Source organism: Zootoca vivipara, chromosome 15 (genome assembly GCF_965207765.1).
Source record: "Zootoca vivipara chromosome 15, rZooViv2.hap1.1, whole genome shotgun sequence".
Taxonomy (NCBI): domain Eukaryota; kingdom Metazoa; phylum Chordata; class Lepidosauria; order Squamata; family Lacertidae; genus Zootoca; species Zootoca vivipara.
The window spans coordinates 41,059,404-41,078,150 of NC_142598.1; the positions used below are offsets into that span (position 1 = coordinate 41,059,404).

Below are 18,747 nucleotides of genomic sequence, written 5' to 3' on the forward strand. Positions count from 1 at the left end.
CATTGTCTATACACACAGGTCAACGTGTTTTCAAACTAGTGTGCAACTGTGTCCTCTGTTCCCCGTCCCTCCATTAGGGTTTCCACAGACACACATTCTCATATTCACAGTCTTTTGGAAGAGAGCCGCTTCTATGCAGTGAATATATATCTCAGTAGAGTGATACCTTGGTTTAAGAACAGCTTAGTTTATGAACAAGTTGGATAAAGAACGCTGCAACCCCAGAAGTAGGTGCTTTGGTTTGTGAACTTTGCCTTGGAAGCAGAACATGTTCCACCTCCTGTTGAGTGTGTTCCATTTGTAAATAGAGTCCCCCCACTGCTATGGGAAAGCATGCCTTGGTTTAAGAAAACTTTGGTTTAAGTACGGACTACCAGAAAGGATTAAGTCCGTAAACCAAGGTACCACTGTATATAGAGGCAGCTAAGATACCACCGTACTGCTTCCTATTTTGCTTCGTTCAAATACAAGTTGGACATGGTAATGGGTCGTGGCGCAGTACTATCCCAGCAGAAGGTGGCCCTTGGAAACGCCCTTGTGCTTGAGAAGTGCATTATTGGCACAAAATGGATTATAACCGTTCCAGCAGAATGAGCTTTAGATTGACAAATGGTGTGTGACATGGGGATGATGTCTCTACATCAAGGCGCCTGCACCCAGCACAGAACACAACCTGTCATGCAGTGTGTACACGCCAATAGTTTGTGTGCCTCTCCTGTTGCAGAACTGGTTTATACAGCAGCTTCACTGGCGACACTATAAAAGTCTGAAGCCGTACATCTGTGCTTTTTTCTTCTGTTTGGGTGCACCAAATCTGGGAGAAAATTAAGTACTGCTACCTGATTTTATTATATTATATGTCCAACCAGAAAATATGATTCTAGACCAGGAGTCAGCAACCGTTTTCAGCCGTGAGCTGGCCCACCATCCGTCAGACCATGTGGTGGGCCGGACTATATTTTTTGCGGGGGGAATGAACGAATTCCTATGCCCTATAAATAACCCAGAGATGCATTTTAAATAAAAGGACACATTCTACTCATGTAAAAACACGCTGATTCCCGGACCTTCCGCAGGCCAGATTGAGAAGGTGATTGGGCCGCATTCGGCCCACGGGCCTTAGGTTGCCTACCCCTGTTCTAGACCCTCCTTCCTTCAATTGCTGCAGGAAAGCTTACTAGGGTTGGATTAGGCAATCACAATGTTCAAGAAGCCCTTCAACAAATACCTTACTGTAATGTAGCTTGTACCCCCCCCTCCTTTCTCTAAAAATGAATGTGTAGGACAGGGGTCAGCAAACTTTTTCAGCAGGGGGCCGGTCCACTGTCCCTCAGACCTTGTGGAGGGCCGCACTATATTTTGAAAAAAAAATATGAATGAATTCCTATGCCCCACAAATAACACAGAGATGCATTTTAAATAAAAGCACACATTCTTCTCATGTAAAAACACCAGGCAGGCCCCACAAATAACCCAGAGATGCATTTTAAATAAAAGGATACATTCTACTCATGTAAAAACATGCTGATTCTTGGACCGTCCGCGGGCCAGATTTAGAAGGTGATTGGGCTGCATCCGGCCCCCGGACCTTAGTTTGGGGACCCCTGGTGTAGGATGTAACTTTAAATTTATACTTAGTAAACAAACATACCAATTTTAGTTGTGGCATCTCAGCCACTCAGGAAATATACCGAACTGCAATGCATTTTGGTGAGAATCACCTAACAAATCATGACAAGTAGAAGTCCAGTGGAAGGGCTTCTGCAATGGGGCTTCCTCTCCTTTCCTCCCTCTACAGCCTCCCTCCCAAAATAATTGGGTTGGGGGCGTTGGGGGGTTGGGAGAATCCTCAGAACACACAGCAGGAGGGATCAATCTTCTGGCAAGCTTAGTATGCTTGCCCAGACGGAGCATTTGTAATAATGTGATATTGAATTCCACTTATGGCGACTTTCCTGGCTATTTTGAACATGAAAGGTAGGCTTCAACTGATATTTGAACTCTGTAAGTATAGATTTACACACACACACACACACACACACACACACACACACACACACACACACACCGAATATATATAACAAGTTAATCTAGCTATGCCAGTGTTTGGGAGGTATAAGGTTAAAACATAGAAGACCAAATGGAGAAGGCCAAATTGATTTTAACGCTACTGTCTCCCTTCAGTTAACCAATAATGTCAGCCGTAGAACTTCAGCGCAGGTTGTGCCAGAGGAGGTGTTTGGAAAGGAACTGGAAACCCTTTAGGACTATTAGCTTGGCAGAAGTTGCTTTCAATTTTGGCATTCTGTTCAGAAGGCCGAGAAACTATTTTTTTACGTAATACAGAAGGAATTTTTTCCTTTGGGAGATAATGATTATGCACGGAATTTGTGGGGATGGATTTGCAGTGCAGCCGGAGTGTGTGTTGCCTGCGATGTGTTTCTTTATTGGTCAGGGACATAGGAAACCGGATAGCTCTGCTTTGAATAATTCACACACTCGTATGGCTGCTCCATTGTTTCAAGTGGTAAACATCATCGCTGAAGGCGCAGCCACGTTACATACACTGATATTTCTTACAGCAAATGCGTAAAATAATAATAATAATAATAATAATAATAATAATAATAATAATAGGCCCCCTGCATCTCATTAAGAGTGACTTCTTAGCACCCAAAGCAAAGGCTCACTAGGCTTCTGCTGTCCTGACACTGTCGGGACTTGCTTTGCATTATACACCCTTGAGCTCTCCGTTCCAACGTGTCGTTCTTGGTTTTGTGTGTGTCTGTTTGTTCAGATCATGAGCATTTCATAACAGCGTCGGACTCCCCGGCACGACTGGTATTGGTTCTCCGCTGTGCCGGGTGAGGGAGTCTGGTCTCGCAATCAACAACTGGGCGTTGAGAGACCTCGGAACAGGTTCCTTAATTGCCCTGTGCTCAAAGAGTAGAAAGTCAAGCTAGACGGGCGGAGAATTTTCCTCTCCATGCTCTGAATCTATCGGGACGGAGACCAGAGCGTTGGCTTACTGATTCCGTTGTCGGAGTCTTTGCTAGTGGAGACGGTTGTAGCCCTTCGAACGGGAGGTTAAGTCCCAGAGGGGATGTTTGGCAGCTAATTTGATATGGTGGTGAGCAATGAGTCGTCGATTACACATTTGTGGGAGTAGACCTATGTTGTTGTTGTTGTTGTTGTTGTTGTTGTTGTTGTTGTTGTTGTGTGATCTTCTCAAAGTCTTTTAGCCAGCAAGACTATACTGACTGACTGGAATTTGCAGGCGGGTTTATAATTTTTACTCTGGCACTTGTCTTTGCACTTTGTGTTGCTTTGCACTTTGTGTTGTCAGAACATAGGAACACGGTGTGTGTTTGTGTCTCCGTTGCTTTGAGGCAGGATTAACGGCAGTCGCTTTATTAGGCAGGCAAGCTAAACAAGAACACGCTGTTAATAAGTCAGTTTTATAAGATTTGCAATGATTTCAGACATGTCTCAGGAATACACTTTAAAGTGTCATTAAATTTTGTAAGTTGAATTAGAATAGACGGTGCAGTAGTAATCATAGAATCATAGAATCATAGAGTTGGAAGAGACCACAAGGGCCATCCAGTCCAACCCCCTGCCAAGCAGGAAACACCATCAAAGCATTCTTGACATATGCCTGTCAAGCCTCTGCTTAAAGACCTCCAAAGAAGGAGACTCCACCACACTCCTTGGTAGCAAATTCCACTGCCGAACAGCTCTTACTGTCAGGAAGTTCAAGTACTACTTTAAACAGTAGTAATCTGTTTAAAGATCTTAATGTGTGGTGCAATTTTGAATTATTTTGATTTATTTCAATTAATCCTGACAGTGTCTCATGTAATGTGGTCTACAATGGACCGTCTATTCAGAATTCAGCTGAAACCTCCATGGATGCCTTAAATAAAGGGGCAGGAATCTCCAAAGTGGGCTTATTTGGGGTGGGGAGGAGGGCATCTGTTTACTTTGACTACTTAAGGCATGTGCTTGGAGTACCTGATATCACTTCTTGCTGTGTGTGATATGATCCTGATTGAGTTTTGGATGTGTTCTAAAGTGGAGTTGAATCTAAATCTAAATGTTTTAGTATCTTGTACCCGGTTAAACTTTCTTTTAGCTTGGATTGCTCCTGAAAACTCGTGTCCCTCTCTCCTCAAATCAATTTTGATGCTGAAAATGCCTTTACTTACGGTACCACTTGGACTGGCTCCATCTTGTGGTATACCACATTAAAGAAAGTGAAAATGTTTCTCCATAACTAGGCATTTGGCTGTTAAAGGCTTTATAGGTGAAAACCAGCACTTTGAATTGGTCCCGGAAACTAGCCAGCAGCCAGTACACCGAACTGGTGCAATAGACTCAAACCATCTTGCCCCAGTGACAAACCGGGCTGTTGAATTCTGCACCAGCTGGAGTTTCCAAACTGTCTCCGGAGGCAGCTCCATGTATAACGTGTTGCAGTAATATAACCTAGAGCTTACCAGAGCATAGATGACAGAAGTTAGGCTGTCCCTGCCCAAATAGCGCCACAACTGGGCCACCAACCAAAGCTGATGGAAGGCATCGAAATTGTTGTTGTTGTTATATTATATTTTCCCAGCCACTCTGTGCGGCTTCCAGCAAAATATTAAAAATTAATAAAATGTCAAACATTAAAAACTTCCCTGTACAGGGGCTGCCTTCAGATGTCTTCTAAACATCAGATAGTTGTTTATCTCCTCTCCTTGACATCTGATGGGAGGGTGTTCCACAGGGCGGGTGCCACCACCGAGAAGGCCCTCTGCTTGGTTCCCTGCAACTTGGCTTCTCGCAACGAGGGAACTGCCAGAAGGCCCTCGGTACTGGACCTCAGTGTCTGGGCTGAATGGTGGGGGTGGAGACGCTCCTTCAGGTATACTGGGCCAAGGCCGTTTAGGGCTTTAGATACCAACACTTTGAGGGGACCACCAGAAGACCCTTGGAGCCCGACCTCAGTGTCCAGGCTGAATTGTGGTGCACCAAATTTTGGACTCAAGTGGTACAGTCTTGATTTATGCCACCACATTCTGCATCCTAGAGTATCTTTCTGAGGGACTAGGCTAAAGGGTTTTTTCATGAACATGGGAAGCAGGAGCGAGCACCTCTTCCATGAGTTCATGGTAGAAGAAACAGCGCCCTAGGTCATGATACTGCGGGTGGAAGGTGTCTCTAGTCAAGGGGGACCTAGCAGAAACCATCCATGGTTGGTTGTGACAGGCTGGGAAGGAGCAATTCAGGAGTGGAGCTTTTACACTGCCTTGCAGCAATATGTGGCTTGCAGAAATTATGAGGTGCAGGTTTTACAAGGTGCAGGTTTATAGAGAAGCTCCCAGTGGCATGCACACTGGGACTACAGAAATGCTTGGCCTAGGCATTATTTTCTGCTACTTCTAACTGTGTATCCTGGTCAAGTTAGGCTTTTCTCCTTCCAAGAAAACTGAACAGTTTGTTCCCTGTTTGAAAAGCTAGTCGTTCCCTGAGGAGGAGGAGACATGCGGGCAAGTTGGGGCAAGGTGCTGTTAGTATTGGGGAGAGGCCTTGGAACTGGGCATTTAGAAATTACCTTTCTAAATACAAATTGGGTTTTGTTTTTGTTTTTAACAAAGGCAACTTGGGTTCTTAAACCTAGAAGCATTGTATAAAATTCTGCATAGGTCACATTTCAAGCTGAAGAAAATGCTAAAGAATGTAAAAGCCATTGCCTTCCCACTTCATTCTTCCATAGTTATGTTTACAGTTTCACACTTTTAGTTTTTTAAGGGATTGAATTAACAATAACTCTCCCCCCCTCCCCACCCCCTGGTTGTATTCCCTCCTCATGCATTTTCCTCTTTCTTGTTGCTCTTCATTCTCTGGGAACCTGGGAAAGATGCTGAAAAGCAGCTCTAGAGGACACACCCTCCTGCTTGCAAGCATTTCAAAAGCATGTAGGTGTATTAATTAACTTGATAGCATCATTCGCCAAATGGAGCTGAGAAGGCACCTTTTGAAAATAGTTTGGGGCCTCTTTCGTGAAAACTCAGCAACAAAGAAGAAAGTGATCCACGTTTGTCGTTTGTTGTCTCTATAGAGAACTTGTTCGAAAGATGGTCTTCAGTGACTGTCCAATCATTTGAAGATACTGTATGCTATAATATCTAGTGCTGTTCACCATCATCAGAAAACTACACTGTGGCTTCTTTTTACCAGCTAAGGCAGGAGTCCCCAAACTACGGCCCGCACGGGCCAATTATGCGGCCCCTGGTGCCCCCCGCCGCCTGCTCTTACTGGCAGTGGTTGCCCATCTCCGGGTCGGCGTGGCGCCAGAAATAGCTTGTGCGAATGCATGGGCCGGAGGGCCGAAGCTATTTCTGGTGCCACGCTGACCCGGAAGTGCACCGGAAATGACATCTGTGCATGCGCAGGAGCCATTTCCGGCGCCGCGCCAGAAAAGGCGAATGCACGCACGTATGGGAGTGCGTTCCCCTGCCCTCCGGCCCACTGCACAATCGGCGCCGGAGGAACCGGCCCGAAGCTGGGTAAGTTTGGGGACCCCTAAGCTAAGGAATGAGAGTATTCTAGCAAAGGCAATATTCGTACTCCTGTGGGAGAGCCCCATTTGTGTGTGGACACAACGTTATACAACTAGTTTTCAGCCTTCAGATGTAACTTTGCAGCCTTGATTGCATTTTAACTCTGCTTTGCCCAAAGGTTGCAAGCATCTTGCTTTGTAGCTCATTTTAAACCTGATCAATATACAGCTGATCTTATCTTTTTAAGCCACAGAGGCTGGAAATGTCCAGCTTGTTTAGAAAGCTATCAGTCTTTGAAAGAGCACGATCAATTCCTATCAAGATTCTGATTACCTAATTAAGGTGTAGTATTAATCTTAAATTTGGGGAGGTGAATTGTGATGATGATGATTTTATTATTTGTACCCCACCCAACTGACTGGGTTGGCCCATCTACTCTGGGCGGCTTCCAACATACAGTCGTACCTTGGAAGTCGAACAGAATACATTCCGGAAGTCCGTTCGACTTCCAAAACGTTCAGAAACCAAAGCGCGGCTTTGGATTGGCTGCAGGAAGCTCCTGCAGCCAATTGGACGCCTTGTCAGACGTTCGGCTTCCAAAAAATAGTTTGCAAACCGGAATAGTCACTTCTGGGTTTGCGGCGTTGGGGAGCCAAAACGTTGGAGAACTAAGCTGTTCAAAAACCAAGGTATGACTGCATATAGCAGCACAATAAGACTTCACACATTAAAAAGCTTCCCTATACACAGTGGTACCTCGCTAGACGAATGCCTCACAAGTCGAAAAACTCGCAAAACGAAAGTGTTTTGCGATTTCAATGGAGACTCGCAAGACAAAGTTTCCTATGGCGTGCTTTGCAAGACGAATTTTTTTTGTCCCATAGGGTGCCTCACAAGACGAATCCCCCCCCCCTGTCTTGCGAGGCACCATATGGGAAACCGCACTTCAATGCGTTCCTATGGGAGCCGCTTTGCAAAATGAATTTTTCGCTATATGAAGCGACTCACGGAACGAATTTAATTCATCTAGCGCAGCACCACTGTACAGGGCTGCCTTCTAAAAGTTATATAGTTACTCATCTTCTTGACATCTGACAGGAGGGCGTTCCACAGGTTGGGTGCTACTACCGAGAAGGCTCTCCCTCTGCCTGGTTCCCTGTAGCTTCACTTCTCGCAGTGAGGGATTACATGAAGAAAATGAGGACCAAGTGAATGTTGTTCTGCAGCATAGTCCTGCAAAAGAATGTTGGCCCGTGAAACTTCAAAATACCCTTGTTTGAAACACCTGGGAAAATGCACCCGTCCCCCAAATTTTAACGCCGTAGAATCTTCCTACTTTCTTTGTACTCTCAGCTCTCTAGTAAAAAGAACTGACTCATGCTCTGAGTGAGTTTTCTGTGGGCTGGATTGATGGCTGCAAACTTTCCCAGGGAGCTTCCACTGGTGTTTCCAAGCACTGAGCGTTCAATGTTGCTCTACTTGTTTAGAGGTTAAGCATCAGTGGAGGCGCCCGGTGCCTTATTGCAGCCGTGTGGGAGAGAAGAGGCTAGGCTTGTTGACGTCTCACTAAAACAATAGCTCATAATGGAACATCTGAATGCAGCCCGTGAATTATTCAAATCCCGTGGAAATTCTTTGGGACATGCAGAAGAGTCATACCCCGACCGAGTCCATTGAGGCTTAAAGGTAAAGGGACCCCTGACCATTAGGTCCAGTCGTGACCGACTCTGGGGTTGCACGCTCATCTCGCATTATTGGCCGAGGGAGCCGGCGTATAGCTTCCAGGTCATGTGGCCAGCATGACAAAGCCGCTTCTGGCAAACCAGAGCAGCACATGGAAACGCCGTTTACCTTCCCGCTGTAGCGGTTCCTATTTATCTACTTGCATTTTGACTTGCTTTCGAACTGCTAGGTTGGCAGGAGCTGGGACCAAGCAATGGGAGCTCACCCCGTCACAGGGATTCGAACCGCCGTCCTTCTGATCAGCAAGCCCTAGGCTCAGTGGTTTAACCACAGCGCCACCTGGGTCCTCCCATTGAGGCTTACTCCCAAGTAAATGCTTACAGGATGGCAATGGAACTAAGGGGGGGGCACCTGGCTGTTGACGGAACTTCTTCATTGTACAGTGATATTGTGAGCTCACCCCGGCCCCAGAGAAGAGGTCCTAGGAGTTTGAGATCCGCGCAGTGCCAGGCAAGGAGACGAAAGATGTGAGAATAGTCCAGTGATGGCGAACCTATGACACGCGTGTCAGACGTGACACGCAAGAGCCCTCACTGCTGGCACGCGCCCCATCAGAACCCGGATCCTTTTTGTTGTTGTTGTTGTTCCTGGTAGCCAGAGGTTGGTTTTTTAACCCTTTCTATGCTGTTTTTTCTGGCACTATGGCAGGCGATGATTGGGTGTAACAGCGTTCATTTTTTAACCCGTTCTGTGCTGGGGGTTTTTGGTGCTTTGGCAGACTATGTTGGTGCTGCATGTTAGTTCCAGCGAAGGTATTATTCGTCATTTATTTCTGTTCTCTTCCCCCCCCCCCCAAAAAAGCAAAGCAAAGCAACTTTTGCACCCCCCAAAAAACCTCCAAAACTTTGGTCAGCAGCTCCCCCCAAAAAGCTCAACAACTCTGGGCACTTTGTGATAAATAAGGGGGTTGTGGTTTGGTTTGGTTAAATAATTAGTTTTTGGTTTATTAAATACAGTTATATATTACAATTATACATTTTTGTTATTTAAACTATAAATATCATGAAATTATGGTTTTTTTCTCGAAGTGACACACCACCCTAGTTATGCTTGGTTTTTTGGAGAATTTTGACACACTAAGCTCAAAAGGTTGCCCATCACTGGAATAGTCAGTCCTAATGCTTTATTAAAGAAGAGTATAGACTTACAGCCAAAGCAGCTTGTTGGTTCCCCTTGCTCTTACAAGCGCAGGACTGCAGCTAGCAGGTACCGCAGCAAGGAGGTGGTTTGTCTGCACCCAGCCCAGAATTTATTAATTCTTTGTACAGTGGAGCAGAATACGTCACATTGCCTAACTAGATGGGAGCACAGGTGGCCGATTCCCAACACATCGCAGCTGTTTTCCCCTCTCTGGGCTCAGGGCCCAGTATCTCAGACCCACAGATAAGGGTACCTTCAAACCAAACCGATTAGGTTGCATCAAAGCAAATGTATGAGCTCATTGCTATAGCAACTAGCAATTAATTGTGGGGTTATCTTGACTACCAACAGGTCACCTTTGGATCTACACAAGTGACTTTGTGGGGTGTAGACGTAGGGAATTGTGTCTGCCTTGAAGATACTTCTTAGAAGTAACATAGGTCGATAGCAACTGGGGGCTCGGCTCAACTGGACAGTAAATACTGAAACAAGATGTGGAATATTGTCTTAGATGGGGATGCTATTTTAAAGCTGCCTCCTCTCCCCCTGGAATGTCTCCAGAAGCTCAGTAACATATAAACTTTAGGATGTTATGTTTTGAATCCAGCAGGAGTTGAGTTTTAATCCAGTATCATCTCACGAAACTAAAATTAACAGGCAAAAGATCCTAGCTGAGCTAATGCAATTATTTGCTTTCTTTCACCACTTGTTATTTGAGAACTTCATGTGCATTTAGATTATATTTAAAAAGTTCCTCCCATAAGCAAAGTTGTTCTCATGCTGATGTTTCAGAAATCTCTGTGCCTTCAAATGCCGTTCTCCTGTTTATTTGACACTTAGGCTCGCAATGTAGGCTTTCTTATACCACATGAGTCATTATGACTGATGAAATTCCTAAAAGGATTTTTTTATTTTTTATTTTTTAAAAATGCCCCATCTTAGTAGTCATCTGGGTGTCTCATCTGCAGCAAAGGTTTAGGTGAGTGGATATTTGCAAGCCTCTTCTGATTCCTTCACTTTTTTCAGCTTATCTATTTTTCCTTTTCCTTATAATTATTTTAACTTGAAGTTGCATTTGCTATGGGAAATGTATGTTGTCACAAAACCCAATCCATCTCTCAGGTTAGACTGGTTGTAAAATGGGATTGTTCTCATCCTGCAAGGAAGGTCCGTGCTCTCAGCCATAGTTAGAACAACACTGGGCATGAATAGCAGAAGTGTGACCCCTCTCTCTTGCTTGTGCAAATTTGGCAGGTGGGTGTCACAATGACACAAGGGGGTGGGGTAGGGTGCCTTGAAGTCCTGGAGTGAGGACTCCTGCGTGGTTTGTACCCTCGTTGCGAGAAGCCAAGTTGCAGGGAACTAGGCAGAGGGCCTTCTCGGTGGTGGCGCCTGCCCTGTGGAACGCCCTCCCAACAGATGTCAAAGAGGAAAACAACTACCAGACTTTTAGGAGACATCTGAAGGCAGCCCTGTTCAGGGAGGCTTTTAATGTTTAATAGATTATTGTGTTTTATTTTTCTGTTGGAAGCCGCCCAGAGTGGCTGGTAGACCCGGCCGGATGGGCGGGGTATAAATAATAAATTATTATTATTATTATTATTATTATTATTATTATTATTATTATTTGTAAGGTGCTGCAAAGGGAAGGATGGATACACAGGGATGATGGGAAGAGGCAGAGAGACAGGAGTAGAAATGGGAATTCAGGCTGGCCCACGAAGCACAGAGCAGCTGTGAATGGGGACGTGAGGGATTGGTCCAGAAGAGATGGTTGGCAGGTTGGGGAGGGGGGCAAACAACAAGGCTTCCCACCCTCCTACAAACACATCTACGCATTCCTCCTCTGCAGGCAATGCTTTGCTCTCGCCTCCCCCGCTTACTCTTACTATTCCCTGGCTGGATAAAGCGGGCTCTGTCATGGGCATCCCAAATTACACTAGGAGAAAAAAAGGGAGGCCCTTTAGGTCCTAGCCATTGTATGAAAGGCAGCGGAGGTGCAGCACACCTGGAAATCTCCAGGTACCCCTTCTCCTTCTATAGAGTGGTGCCCATCCAGCCCCTTCCCTCTTTTTCATGGCTGTAGCTATGGCTACAGGGAATGGAAATTTTATTGGGAGCCCCAACTCACTCCTGAAAAGCTGATTTTAGCAGAGGATTCCTGAATCAGATGTGAATTAACAGAAGCAGAGGACGGGGGGGAACCTTCCATTTTAGCACACTTCCTTCCTTGGTTTCAACCTGGCCCTTTCCCTCCTCTGTTTCACCTGCTTGCCCATTCCTCTCAGGAGTCTGGTGGTCTTTTATTAACACCCCGTATTAGGCTATTCTGGTTGTGATAACTCTTAATATCCGTATTCCTGTGTACGAGGGTGATTGAAATACATTTATCGGGAATCTTGGAGGAGGAATGTACCACTGAACTTCTGGCTATATCCAATGCTGTCCTTTCATTCAGAGATGGCTCTTGGATCCTGCAGAAGCTTCCAAGAATAGAAGGGGGAGGGAGGCCTTTTTCTTTTTCTTTTGCTGATTCCCACCCCCAGCAATCCTCATTGTCCCTGTGATCTGCTCCAGAGGGTACGGGGGGCTCTCCAGAGCACTATGGGATGCAGCATGCAAGACTGCAGAAGACAGAGGGCGGGATTTGCAAAAATTGCCTCCATCCTTTCTACATATAGAAATCTGCAGAATGAAAGAGCCTTTGGTGTAGGGAAGGACATGGCACCTGTGTCCTTTCCTTTATGTTTCTTTGCATTGCATCGTTTGTTCCCATCTTAGGAAGTCATTTAAAAATTTACCTGAGGATGACATTGACCCAATATTTGAAGATCGGCGTTTTGCCGATAAAGCAGGATGGAAACGGTGACTAGGTACATTTCAGAGAATGCTGTAATTGGGCACATTCTCTCTTGCATATGACATACGTTGCAAAATTAATTGCGGTGTCTGAGGGTGTCCATTGGAGGAGCAGAACAGAGCCTGGTCTCTGTGCCTTTTGTTGCAAGAAGCATGAACTCATTGCCCCACAAATTGTCTGGTGGTTCCTCATGAGCCATCTCTTGCTGTTGAGCTCAGCTCTGTGAATATGCATTATATTCAAAGCAAGCTACTCCTACTTAGAGATTATCATCATCATCATGATTATTTATTACATTTGGATACCGCCCTATCCCCCCAGGTCTCAGAGATGTGATGGCCCGGGGGGGGGATGGAATCCAAATTGCCCCCTTCCAAAAAACTAAAAAATGTTGGACTATGAAATCTGAAAAGCTGGAGAAGCTTGTTTCAATTCGGGCAAACCTTCGGTTTTTAGAAGGCTGTGATAAATTTGATGATAAATATGAAGATATAGAAAAAGCGGAAACAGATATTAGTACATGGCATTTAATCAGTCTTACTTTCTGAAATATGAACTGAGTTTTGGCTCGCTGCCCTCTTCCTTTCACAGCTCTTTTTATGGAAATGAATGTTTGACGTCTCCTTGACACTATGGAGCACTGAGGGAGACCCTGGGTGGGATTCAACTCAAGTCCTACTCAGACCCACTGAAGTTAATAGACATACTAACTTGGGTTCATTAATTTCAATGGGTCTGGTCTAAGTAGGACTTAGTTTTCCACAATCCATAATTTCAGAATGCATAGTAATTTTCATTTTTTGTTACAAAGGTCATGGTTTCTTCTGTTTTTATCATTGTTTGCCTACTCCTCATAAACTGGCAAAACAGTTCAACGTCTTATACCTCCCTTTGTAACATTAAAAAATAAAACAAATAAAAGGAAACTGAAATTGTAATTATTTACTGAATAAATTGTGTTTTTTTAAAATACCAAACACGGTGATTTAATGGCAAACCAAATTATACACCCGTTCTATGTTACTCTAGTAACATTGACTTTTGATCCATAGAGGGAGCTAAACAAGCTTTGCATGCTTTTCTTTCCCCCTCCCCCCAATTTATGGGATTTTTTTTCTGAAACCCCACTCCCTGAAAAAAGCCTGTTTCCCCCATGACATCAAAATTTCAGGCAATTTTGCATTTCTGTTCCAGCTGCCTTGACCTCTGCATCGTACAAAGTTCCATGGACGTTCTCCTTGCCTCGTACTCTTCTCTAAGCAACCTGCCTTGTTTCTCTGCTCCCTTCAATGGGTAGACTAGAGTTCTTGGTCTCTCCTTTTCTAGGTCTCTAGATCAGTGTTTCCCAACCTTGGGTATCCAGCCTTTTTTTGGACTACAACTCCCATCATCCCTAACTAGCAAAGACCAGTGGTCAGGGATGATGGGAACTGTAGTCCAAAAACAGCTGGAGACCCAAGGTTGGGAAACACGGCTCTAGATCATCAGGAGAAATTGATGATCAGTAGATGTTGTGTGGGAGAGGAAGATTAGGTGTGGAAATCAATTGCCCATTTATGAAATCTTCTCATGTACATTTTGCATATTAAGTGCATTTGCTCGTTGGCACCTATTGCTTGTTGGCACCTATTCTTACAGGGAGTGGATTCAGGAATAACCTGCTCACCTGTGCTTTTAAACATACAGCTTTTGTGTGAGATCATGGTTCTGTGATGTGGGAACTGCACAACTGGATCATTCTAGCACACCTCTATTCTCATGTTTTTTGTCACAGCCTAGTTATCTGTACAGTGGAACCTCGGTTGTCGAACATAATTTGTTCCGGAAGACCAACTTCCAAAACGTTCGACAGCTGAGGTGCAATTGCCAGTCGGCAAAATCCATTGGAAAAAATGGGGAAACACCACACCTCAGAAGCCGTTTGACTTCTGAGGTGCGTTCAAAAACACAAGCATTCACTTCCGGGTTTTCAGTGTTTGAAAGCCGAAATGTTCAACTTCCGAAGCATTCGACAACTGAGGTTTCAGCGTGCCTTCTTTTGGTGTTAAGGTGTGCATCAGTTGTTGAGGCTGTGAATGAATTGTGAGATGGCACTTTGCTGTGAAACTCTGAATTGGGTTCCTTTGCATAACGTGATTTGCATCAGGACATTTTCTGATGCACTAGAGAGCGATATCATTTAACACATTTATTTTTCTTGTATCTAGTAAACCAGGCTAGAAAAACTGCCCACCGTTAATGTTTTTGTCTCGGTACACCATAGATGTTTGACCTGAAATATGCTTCTCTCGTGTATCTGCTAGAGGTAATCCCCTGAAGGAAGGAAGGAAGGAAGGAAGGAAGGAAGGAAGGAAGGAGGGAGTGGGAGGGAGAGAGGAAGGAAGGAAGGAAGGAAAGAGGGGAGAGAAAGAAGAGTAGGAAATAAGGAAGGGAATAAAGAAGGGGGGGAAAGAGGGAGAGAAGACAGAAAGGGAGAAAGAAGGAAGGAAGTAGAGGGAAAGAAAGAATAAGAATGAGGGAGAGGAAGAAAGATGGGAAGGACGGAAGGAAGAAAGGAAGGAAGAAAGAAAGAAAGAAAAGAGGGAGCAGGAGGGAGAGAGGAAGGATAGAGGTGAAAGAAAGAAGAGTAGGAAAGAAGGAATAAAGAAGGAAAGAAAAAGAAAGAGGGAGAGAAGACAGAGATAAGGAAGGAAGGAAGGAAGGAAGGAAGGAAGGAAGGAAGGAAGGAAGGAAGGAAGGAAGGAAGGAAGGAAGGAGAGGGAAAGAAAGAATAAGAACGAGAGAGAGGAAGAAAGGAAGAAAGGAAGAAAGAAAGAAAGAAAGAAAGAAAGGGAGGGGGGTTGCCGCCTTGATTCAGCGCCAGAAAAGAGCGCGAAGGGACCCAGGGGCAAAAAGCATTTCCCGTGCAGCGTGAGGCAGTGGGTGTCCGTTTTAGGAGAAGTGCGTAAAGCCTCAGAGTTGCACGTTCGTGAGGCTGAGCCGCTGCTGAGCTCACGTTCATGAGGCTGAGCCGTGGCAGGAGGAGGAGGAGGTGAGGCAAGAGGAGGAGGAGGCGGCTTCCCGGGTCGGTGTCCGGCAGCACCGTGCGGAGAGTGCCGAGCCTCTGGGATGCAGCAGTGCTCTGTAGCACTTTGAATCCTCCTCCTCCACCACACGGCGCTGCTGGGTGCTTTGTCTGTGCTTCAGCAGCAGCAGCAGCAGCCGTTTCCAGGCGCCGAGCCGTGGCAGGAGGAGGAGGATTCAAAGTGCTACAGAGCACTGCTGCGTTGCAGAGGCTCGGGACTCTCCGTGCGGCGCTGCCGGGCGCTGACCCGGCAAGCTGCCTCCTCCTTCTCCTGCTGTGGCTCGGGGTGCTCCACGCAGCGCTGCTCCAGCCGCCTTTCTACCCCCCCCCCCCCCCGGCCCCAGCTGTTTGTCGGCGCTTTGACGGTGCGGCGCTTCAGCAGCAAGGTCCCGCTGCTGGGTCCCGCTGGCTGGGGCGCTCGGCGGGCCACATGACGAGGTCTGGTGGGCCAGATTTGGCCCCCGGGCCTTGTGTTTGACACCCGTGAATTAAAGCTTTGAAACCTCCAGCCTTGCCTAATACAGTGGTACCTCGGTTTAAGTACACAATTGGTTCCGGAAGTCTGTACTTAACCTGAAACGTACTTAACCTGAAGTGAACTTTCCTATTGAAAGTAATGGAAAGTGGATTAATCCGTTCCAGGCAGGTCCGCGGAGTAATTAGACTGAAGCATACTTAACCTGAAGTGAACTTTCCCATTGAAAGTAATGGAAAGTGGATTAATCCGTTCCAGATGGGTCTGCGGAGTACTCAACCTGAAGCGTACTTAACCTGAAGTATGAGTGTAATTGGTTCTGGAAGTCCGTACTTAACCTGAAGCATACTTAACCTGAAGCAAACTTTCCCATTGAAAGTAATGGAAAGTGAATTAATCCGTTCCAGACGGGTCCGCGGAGTAAGTACTCAAACCGAAGCGTACTTAAACTGAGGTACGACTGTACTGTACTTGCCATTGGAGATTGTTAATAATGCACTTGTGGGACCCAGGTGGCGCTGTGAGTTAAATCACAGAGTCTAGGGCTTGCTGATCAGAAGGTCGGCGGTTCGAATCCCTGCAACGGGGTGAGCTCCTGTTGCTCGGTCCCAGCTCCTGCCCACCTAGCAGTTCGAAAGCACATCAAAGTGCAAGTAGATAAATAGGGACCGCTCTGGCGGGAAGGTAAACGGCGTTTCCGTTCGCCAGAAGCAGCTTTGTCATGCTGGCCACATGACCCGGAAGCTGTCTGCAGACAAACGCTGGCTCCCTCGGCCTATAGAGCGAGATGAGCGCTGCAACCCCAGAGTCGGACACGACTGGACCTGATGGTCAGGGGCCCCTTTACCTTTACCTTTTAATAATGCACTTACAGTATGGAAAATTTTCTGTGGGAAAAGAAAACACTGAACATTTTCCAGTGAGATAATTGGTCTAAAAAACCCAATAATTATTTAAAAAGCACAACAAAGTGCAGCGCCTAGAGTATTATATGTAGGCTGCAGGCACCCTCTACCTTAAAAGCCAATGCCCCCCTCCCCCTCAGAGAATTCTGGGAACCGTAGTTTACCCCTCAGAGAGTTACAGTTCCCAGCAACCCTTTGAGCAACTACGGTGGCCAAGATTTGGGAGAACATGCTTAGGAGGTAACATGTGTACACAGCCTATTCCCTATATTCCAGCCTCCACAATTTCACAGGGTTGTCGTGAGGATTAATGGGAAGGGCAGGACATAAATGCTGCCCTGAGCTCCTTAGAGGAAAGGTGGTGTAAATAGGTAACAAGCCAGCACAGCCTTATTACGTAACTACTTCTGCCCAACTTAGCGGCTGTTACCTGGCGGCTCTGAGGCTGGCCTGGAGGCTTCCGGTGGCTTTGTTTGGAGTGGATATTCCACCTGTGGGCGTCAAGGTGGAAGATTTTGTGACTGCAGAGCTTACCTTTGTGGAGAAGAATGAGAGAGTCCCGTGTAGGTAGGGATTTTGAAGGCGCCCGTGAAATGAAAGTACAGTGGTCCCTTGGTTCTCAGACTTAATCCGTTCCAAAACCAAAGCGTTCCAAAACCAAGGCGCGCTTTCCCATAGAAAGTCATGCAAAATGGATTAATCCGTTCCAGACTTTTAAAAACAACCCCTACAGCAGCAATTTGACATGCATTTTACTCTCTAATGAGAACATTGATCCATAAAATGAAAGCAATAATCAATGTACTTTACTATAAAATAAATAAGACAGTATTGTAGACGATAATTTTTTTTAAAAAAAAACCTTACCTGCACCGATGATAGTCATTGTTTGGATGGGGGTCTTTTATCCATTTCCGCAGTTGCACAATCAGTTAACCAATCAATCAGTTGCTGAACTGGGTTCCAGGCAGTCACAAAAACAAATGAACCAAGAAAGCCTCAAAAACACAAACACAAAATAAATAGCAAAAACAAAAGGGCCAAACTTAATCCGTTCCAGAAGTTCGTTTGACTTCTGAAATGTTCAGAAAGTAAGGCGCAGCTTCTGATTGGTGCAGGCGCCCCAGAAACAATAGCTGACAGGCACATCAGACGTTTGGCTTCTGAAAAATGTTCAGAAACCAGAACACTTACTTTTGGGTTTTCAGCATTTGGGAACCAAGGCGTTTGAGAACCAAGGTACCACTGTATTTCACTTGAAAGCCCTTTGCCATATGTGCAGCTTTAGGGTTCCGTTCTAAGGGCCATGAGTGGTGAAAAGAAGGAATCTCACTCAAAGTGTGCCTTGAATCTCTCTCTCTCTCTCTCTCTCTCTCTCTCTCTCTCTCTCTCTCTCTCTCTCTCTCTCAACAGTTTCTCAGAAATGTGTCCCTTATTAGACTTTATGGAAAATGGCAAAGAGAGTGTTTTCACTGCTGTGTTTGTCTTCTGCTTTGGAAAACCTCTTCTCCTCCCTTTGGCAGAATTGACAGGGTCCGCTCTATACACTGAACCATCTGTTTATTGCAAGCATATTAGATTTTCTGTCCTAAAGAACTATTTGGTGCCCTTGCTTTTGTTTTGAACGGTAGCAGGATGTGGTGACCTGCCTGCATAGGGCTCACTCCTAAAGGCGGAGAGCAAAACCAGGACCCCAGAAGACTGAAAATAAAAAGTCTGAATTGACTTTAATAATCATCTGGCTAAGAAATGATTTCCTCCCTAACTTTATATAAAATATAGCTGTTACTCTCATTCTGTCAACAAAAACTGCAACATTCCTCTTTCCGCCCTGGATTAGGACTCAAGGTGGTTTACACAAATTAAAACAACACAGATAAAATACAGAAGGCTAAAAAGATGTTGGAGAGCAATGCAGTGGATATTTTTTGAATGTTTTTGTTTTAGTACAGGAACTGCTTTTGTTGCCCAACCAGATGGCCAATACAGAGAAAAAGATTATTGGTACTTTC

At 45.4% G+C, this 18,747-nt stretch overlaps 1 protein-coding gene across 4 annotated transcripts in view; it reads left to right on the forward strand.

Moving 5' to 3' along the window:
* Positions 1–18,747, forward strand: part of KANK1 (KN motif and ankyrin repeat domains 1) — a 123,599-nt gene that overhangs the window by 72,139 nt on the left and 32,713 nt on the right. The window contains exon 1 of one of the 4 annotated variants that reach the window (XM_088658976.1): positions 2,887–3,130. The exons of the other annotated variants lie outside the window; for them this stretch is intronic. The gene's annotated coding sequence lies outside the window, so the exon portion shown is untranslated. Of the gene's footprint in view, positions 1–2,886; positions 3,131–18,747 lie in introns of those variants that run through there. 4 annotated transcript variants of the gene reach the window in all.